Source organism: Durio zibethinus, chromosome 1 (assembly GCF_047325235.1).
Source record: "Durio zibethinus cultivar Kanyao isolate XHJ-2024 chromosome 1, ASM4732523v1, whole genome shotgun sequence".
In the NCBI taxonomy this organism is placed as follows: domain Eukaryota; kingdom Viridiplantae; phylum Streptophyta; class Magnoliopsida; order Malvales; family Malvaceae; genus Durio; species Durio zibethinus.
In genome coordinates this window covers 27,380,365-27,388,621 of record NC_143162.1, presented here as the reverse complement: position 1 = coordinate 27,388,621, position 8,257 = coordinate 27,380,365, and the positions used below count along the sequence as shown (strand labels likewise).

General features: G+C 31.3%; 1 pseudogene across 1 annotated transcript; it reads left to right on the top strand.

Moving 5' to 3' along the window:
- Positions 1 to 4,045: 4,045 nt before the first annotated feature.
- Positions 4,046 to 6,863, top strand: LOC111312209 (SKP1-interacting partner 15 pseudogene; annotated as a pseudogene). Its single transcript, XR_016343639.1, has 2 exons — positions 4,046 to 5,256; positions 6,724 to 6,863. The product of XR_016343639.1 is annotated as an SKP1-interacting partner 15 pseudogene (transcript).
- Positions 6,864 to 8,257: the final 1,394 nt, after the last annotated feature.

Here is an 8,257-nt window from a genome sequence, read left to right as displayed (position 1 = left end):
GAAGCCCTAAAAAATCTCCCCAAAATATCTACAATGAGGTAAGCTTCTAGAGACTTCTTTCTTCCTTGCTTCCTCATTTGGTGCATGGCTATTTGTAGGCTTTTTTGTTCTTTCTCAATTGTAAGGCTTCATCTTGCATTTTGCCACTTCCAGAATATCCATGTTATAGGCAATGAAAGCTCTCCAATATGCCATGTCATCACCTATTGAAGCATTCCTTTAAATGCCAAAATATGATGCCTAATTCTTTTGCAAATGAAGGTTGCATTTTACGCCACTAGTGTACCGTCTTTTTAGTGCATTTTTTTGCAACTCCCCTCTTCATTTGGCTACCAAAAATTCAAGTTATTTAATTGAGCAAATTTTTCATTAAAATCACTTGAAAATTTCTAAAATTAAGCTCAAAAAATTATTGAAGAAAAAATCAAGAAAACTCCCTTAATGAGTAATGTAACTCAATGACACTAACTTAGACCAAATTTATCCAAACTGATCAAAATTCCTTATTTTCTTCATTTTTACCTATGCATAAGAAAATGTGCATTTAGGAGTTTTTGTGCCAAAAATCCTAAGAAACAAGCCAAAATATATGAAAAATTACACTAAAAATGAGTATGAAAATACTAAAAATTTAGTGTAATCAAAACCCCAAACTTAAGCTTTTGCTTGTCCTTAAGCAAAACAAGATTGAGCAAGAATCATACTATACTCTCAATGCTTAATTCAACATGAATGCCTCATGGATTGAATAATAGATATAACTAAAATAAAATCATAAATAAGTGCTAATATAAAAAATCAACTTAAGCTAAGATCATTCCTAACTATGGTTCCACAAGCAAGCAACACCTCTCACATATCCTTGCATGAAATCTAGTAATGTTATATGAAACTTTAGTAACAAGGATCAATAAAGCATGCTCATGTTTCATAAGTTTGCTTATCACATCTCTTTCCACTAATGTAGATAAACACATAACCAAGGGTCATTTAGGACTTTATTAAGCTTGTAACAAAAGGCTATGGTCAAGGTATAATAAAAGTCATTTAGGCTCAAGCACCCTAACAATGCATCATATGTCTAGGATCACCTATAGTTGAGCTTTCAATGTAAGAAAGATAAGCTTGACTAAAGAATCACCCCTAAAACTTTGATTGTGCCCATTTTTCATTCTTTTCTTTGCTTTTTCACCACTTTATTGATTTTGTTTTTTTTTTTTTCACTTTGCTTTGCTTTTTTTTTTTTTGGTTTTCTTTTTTTTTTTCTTTCTCAATTTCCCATTCTTTTTCCAAGTTCAACCTTTTCCACCATAATGATACATAGCTCATAAGTGGTGCATATATCCTAATGCATATATAGGGTAAGGGACAAAATAGATAGAAAATATACAAAATAAAGCTATAGGCTAGTAATGTGGTTTCAAAACAAAGAAAATGTTATCATAAGACTCAAATGGGGTGACTATGAAAATATTATATCAAGGTTGGCTTGAAAGGCTCAAATGATCCAAAAATGGCTTATATCATTTCCCTAATCATGTGTCTTTTAGGATTTTACCTCAAGAGATGATTAAAATAAATTCTAGATTTATAAAACAAAACTCTAAAGACCAATGCAAAAACAATACCATGCTCACATAATCAATACTAGATAAAAAGAATGCAATTCAATTTTCAAAACATCACTCCTAAATGAATACCAACAAATAAATTAGTACATATGAAAATCAAAATCTACAAAATAAATAAATAGGTTAGTGCACATAAGACAAATCATAAACAATCACATAATAAAAGCCATCAAAACAAGGCTTTAAATAACATATGACTAACTAATGGCTTGATTCTCTAATGTCTCTAATGGAGTAGCCAAACTATCATAACGTTTAGATCTGATAACTTATCTATTAGAAACAAAAATATGGAGTTGCCAGCATCTAAGTGTGATTGGTCACTAATGTGAGTCTATCCTTTTTAAGGTTATCATAAACTTGACTAAAAGTCTCTAAAAAGAATAGATTTTGATCTACATCAACAAAACGAACTTTATGAGTTAATTACTTATAGGAAAGGTTTTATCACCCTCACAATATCCAAAATTGATACCAAATTAGTTTTATGTTATTTTATCTAAGCTTTAATCAAAAATTATTTTTAATAATTTCGATATTTAAGTATTGAAAAAAAATCTTTAGATTTTCACCAAAAAAGAAATATTTCTCACCTCAAGAGTATTTAAGATAAATTCATTGTTTATTTGAGAAGTTCTGTAATCAAATTATTAAAAATCTTATGACATAAAAACCAATTTATTCCATTTTATTTAAAAATATTAATTTCAAAATAATATTTAAAAATATTAATTTCAAAATTATACAAAGAATATTTAAAATTTTAAATTCACACTATCAAAACTTACATCAAAGTTCCTTTTAATTTTTCATTATTAAATTTCAATAAAAAATTATATGCTAATCAATAAAAAATTAAAATAACAAAATTGAAAATAATAAAAAAAAGAACATGTATTTACAAATAAATAGAATGGAATAAAATAAATAAATATACAAATATACATGAAATAAAAAAAAGGCAAAGAATTATATCTAACTTGTGTGTTGGATTTTAGCATAAGGAAAAACTTTATAGCCTAAGGAAATGGGCTATTGAAATATGTTGCAGGCCATAAATTTAATAGCTTTGGATATGACTTCGATCTTGATTAACTTTTTTTTTATTTTTTAAAATCGTAAGAAGCTCTCCAAATTTCAACTGCAAACTTCTTTTAGCCTGTTTCTTCCTCAAAACTCAAAACTTTATATTTGCTCTATTTGCTATGTCTATTGCTTCTTAATTCTGAGTTTAGAATTGAGTTCTTTATATAGATATTGAATCATTTTGCAATTTGAAAAATTTTATTACTTATTATATCCATCAAAATTCTACCATTTTTTTCCTTTTTTGTAAAACTTGATTTCCAAGAATTATCAAAATGAAACTCAATTGTTAAATTTTAAATCCAAATAAAATCACAATTTATGTTTTTTTTTACCATAAATAAAAATAAAAAACACTTTTGAACTTTTTAATTTGGGTTTAAAAATGATTTTTAAAACCAATATCAAAATATAAATTGATATCCAATAATATTAAAAAAATTCAAACAAAATTGAATGTCTACAAAAGAAAAAAAAATATAAATTTGTTAAATAGTTTATTACATATTTTCATTATTCAAACTTTAATTTTTAATGAATAATAAATTTTTATTTAAAATAAAAAACATCATTCAAAAAAACTCCAATAAGACATAAGATAAAAATTAATTTTAAATGTAATAATTTTAAATTGAATATAAAATTAAGTAAAATTTAATTAAAAAGATAAAAATGATTTGAATAAATTTACACTATAAATTTAGTTGAAAGTGTATTTATTGCCTTTAAATAAACTAATAAAATTTTTATTGATTTTTAACTCGTGGATAGGAATTTTCTTTTAATAACCCAAGTTGGAAGAATAGAGAAAAATTATGATAAAATTGACATTAAAATCAGTAATTATTTAAATACTAACTACAAAAAGACAATTGCATCGCGACTTGTCAAGTAATACTATCTTGATTTATTTACTGATAAAATTTTCAACATGAAATTATGCATTTTTTTTCTAAATTATTATAATGAATAAGGAAAATGATAAAAAGAAATAGAAAGAAACAGATTATGTTTTAATTCATACTAATTTATATATTATATTATAAAATTAATATGAATTAAAAATAATTTAACATTATATAAAATAAAATAAAAAATATTGTGCTTAGGAGTTTAAAAAGCTAGGTTATGAATATATTGGTTAAATTAAAATGTTGGTTTTACAAGCAGAGGAAGCACCGAAGCAATAAAACTCTTCAAAAAAGAAAAAATGAATTTCAGCAAAACTGATTTGATGACGTGACAGCATTGTACAAGGGTAATTTAGGGAAATAACAAGATTGCCCTTGAGACTGAGACAACGCGTCCACTCTCCAACATGGAATAGTCTCTTTACGCTACCCTCAAATTCTGACAATGTTCTGCATTTTAATCGCACGATTCCCTGCTTCGCATCGACGAAAATGGAGGATTCTCCGATCAACCGTCTCCGAGAAGATACACTCCACCAGATCTTTTCTTCCCTTTCGCTTCGTCAAATCATGATCTGCCGCTCCGTTTGTAAGCTCTTTAACCAAATCTTGACCTCTTCGTCTTTCATGCACCTCATCTCCACTCGATCCCATCTCAACCTCCTCTCTCTCCGTCCCCCTCATCACCATCACAACCACCATAATAACAGCCGCCACACGTCCCTTTCTACTTCCCTACACGTTTACGACCCTGATCAAGACCAATGGCTTCGTTTCAACCTCGATTTTCTTCCCTTCTGATGTCCTTACCCCGTCACTTCTTCTCTTGGTCTGGTTTACCTCTGGGCCGACTCAGCTGACTCGCCCGACTCGAACAAGTCACTCATCGTTTGTAACCCCTTGACTCGCCAATATAGAGTTCTCCCCTAGCTCGGTTCGGCCTGGTCACGCCATGGCTCGGTGCTAGTTGACTCAGTGAACCGAGTCATTGTCCTAACAGAACTCGCTGCTTTTTACTTCTCCTTCTCTCAACAAACCCAGCAATGGCTCAAATTCTCTTCGAATTTACCTTCAAAACCCCGAAGCCCCATCGTCGTTTCCAACTCCGTTTTCGGCCTATGCGACGTCGGATCACCGTGGAGGAGTAAGTGGAAGTTATTCTCTTGCGCTGTCAAAAACATGTTAAATTTAAAGTTAAATGTGATGAACAACAGTTGGGAATGTTTGGAAAGGCACGAATGGGGGGACATTTTCGATATCATGAAACGACCAAGTTTAATACGTGGGAATGGGAACAAGATCTTGATGATTGGGGGATTAAAATCGAGTTATTCGTTGAATCAATCTTGTTTGACGATTTTAATATTGAGGTTGGATTTGGAAACGATGGAGTGGGAAGAGGCGACAAGGATGCCAGAGGAGATGCAGCGGTGGTTTCAGGATAGTAAGTTTAAGGTGTTTGGAGGAGGGGATAGTGTTTGCTTTTCGGGGAAGAAGGTTGGGAGGTTGGCTCTTTGGGATTGCTGCGAGTGGCGGTGGATTGATGAGGTGCCCGGAAATGGGGATGAGGTTTTCCGGGGATTTATGTTCGAGGCTAGGCTTACCGCTGTTCCTTAAACAGATGCTCGGTATGTCCTTACATTGTTTGGTGCTTTGGAATATTGTTATATTTTGTTTATGTCCTTTTTAATGAAATGCATGATTCAGGATAGTGAGAAAACAGTGTAATCTGTTGTCAAGAATGAAAAGTGAGAATTGTGTTCAATTTGTTATCAGGCAATGTAACTTCTTACTGATAATTAGAAGAACTCAGGAATGTTACTTTCCTTCTATTATTGTTTTTAGTGCTTGATTGAGACATTGAATTCAAATATAGAAAAGAAATGTTAGTTTTTGTGTTCATTTGTAACCATGGAGTATTTTTTTCTCTGAGGGGAATGTAGAACTTTTTAAGTTAATGGAAGAAGTGCGTGTTACAGGATCATTATATGATGCATTGTCAACGTTAATGGTTTTCTTTGTCATTTAGTAATCTTTACTTTAGATAGTGAACTTACTATGCATAACATTATGGTGTTTATTAGAATGTTATTTCAGAATTTTTGGTAGCCTGGGGATCAAAAGTTTGAACTCTTTGTTCCAATTGAATCCATTTTATTTCAAGGGCATATAATACAAGGCACCAGCTGGCAGATCCCTGAAATTAATTCGAATGGTGCTTTAGACATATTTCTTTTGGCTGAAAGATTGTCCATCTAAATATCCCTTTGTGGGCTTAAAGTGAGGAGGAATTTTACCCTCCATGAGGGAGGGTCAAGCTTCAAAGAGAAGACAGAAGCCCCTTTTTTTAGAGGATTTTGTTTTTTTTCTTCCTTTGGTTGAAGAGGGGGTGGGAGGAATAATTTTCAATTGAAAATTAAAATAGGTAATAACATTATATATGACAGTGAACATTCAAATGAATCTGAAATACAATTGCATGTTTAGGTATGAATTGGAACTCAACGTTGATGTTATTTATAATACCTTAAAAATCATGCTTTAGCAACAAATTCAATTACAAATGCAAATAACATACGTACTACAAGAAAGAGGAAGAAGAAGACTTTCTATTGCGTGTATAGGAATATTAATGGATAGAGCATACAGATAAGGTTGAGCTTTTTGAAGTAATGCCTGACTAATAATCAACATGACATGAAGCACACTTGTTTTCTGTAGGTCTCTAATATTTCCTTCTAAACATAAAGAAATAGTAGTTGGAAAGAAAGTGGATGAGGACACCCAATAGTTGGAATTAAGCACAGCATCTAGCATACTGTTGCTAGTTACTGGCATATGAGCATGTCTTAGGCTCAGGAACTTGGTACATGGTTCAAAATATTAGCGAGCTTTTCTCAGTATTATTTTAAGCAGGCATCTTTTCTGAAATTTCTCTGGTACTTTCTAACTCATTGCTGCTCTTATCATCGGTGTAAATCCTTCCACATGTTTGAGTGCCTGTAGAAACTATAAATAGCTATTTGTGAGATAGTCAACCAAGTTTCTTTTGCAGATGAAGTTGTATAATTCACAACTTGATTATTGATTTTCAGTGACATTTAAGCTTGTGAAGACCTGATGGACAAAGGTGATTTTGAGAGATTCATCTTAATTCTTAAGGAGTTTTTCATGACAAGTTAGATATTTAAAGTGCCAAAGAATTCATTTCTTGGTGGGGAGATTCCTCATGGAAGTTTGTTTCCCGTACTACCTCAACACCTGATTTTTGGAGATCTCTTCTCTGGAAAGCTGAACCTAGGGTATTATGCATTGTTTTCTCCCGGCTGCAAAGAATCAGATAAGTATGTTTACAACTGGGACTGGCTGCTATCATGTTACTCTAGGTTCTCTTGCCCTTAGCAGGATTTAAGATGTGATTTTTCAACTACCAATGTTTCTTTACTTTGTATTCTGTCTCCCTCTTTCTTTTCATCCGCACAACCATCATTTTTTTTACCTCCTTGGTTAAATTGCTCTGCTGCTTAGTGCCCACTGCTGCACCTCGTCATCGAAAGCACTTTGCCAGTGACGTACTTTTTTAACGGCTAACCTTGTGAAATGAGTTTCTCTGAAGTAAAAATCACTAAAAAACCACAATTTTGATTCGATCGTGCAATTCCAGTTTTTCCTTTTTGTTCCAAATCTTACCATTCTAATCTCGAGCTAAAAGATTATTAATTGCTTATAGCAGCCTCTCAATGAAAGTCCAGTATAATTCATCCGCCGTAAAACTGAAACTTTAGCTATGCCTCATGTAACATGGATATACTTGGATTAAATGAAATGATAAAATATTCAAGTAAGATTCGAATAATAAGAAATTCGAAAGTTTAGCCCACCATAGTCCATCCCCAGTTGTAACGCGTTTTGTGTATTTCACAATATTTTATTCTCACCATATGTGAAGTTTGGTCTTTCATATATATATATATGATTAGGCACATTAAGTAATCATCTTTAGGTTTAAGTAATAAATTATAGCTGTACTATATTTGAGAGAGTCAGAACACTGATTGGATAAAAAAAATTAAGATGAAAAAACATTTCTCTTGATAAAATGGACAATATAAAGTGTAGGAAAAAACATCCAATCTGGAAATCGAAGCAAATAATAATTTCCCGCAATTTTTGAGCATTCCCACTACATGATGAGTTAATTTTTTATTTGGGCGGTGATGGGATTCAAAACTTTCTAGTGGACAAATGAAAGGATTCGGTTATTTCTCCAACATGATTCGGGTCGGAATTTAAACAAAGATTTCATGTTAGAATTTAGGGAATTATTATTTAATTAAAAATATTTTTATTCAATTTTAATTTAAAATATTATTATTTTAATACTTCTATAAACTTTTAAAAAATTTTCCATACCTCCCAAACCCAACCAACAGAGCCGTCGCTATGGTTGTGATCCTTTGCCTTTTTTTTTTTTTTCTTTTTTCTTTTTGTTTTTTTAAATGTTCTTCGTTGGTTTTATGGGACAGAAAAAGGAACATCAATGACAAAGAAGACAACAAAGATTAGACAACAAGCAACGAGTGATAATTATATATAATATTATATTATAGGATATATAAAATTATGTCA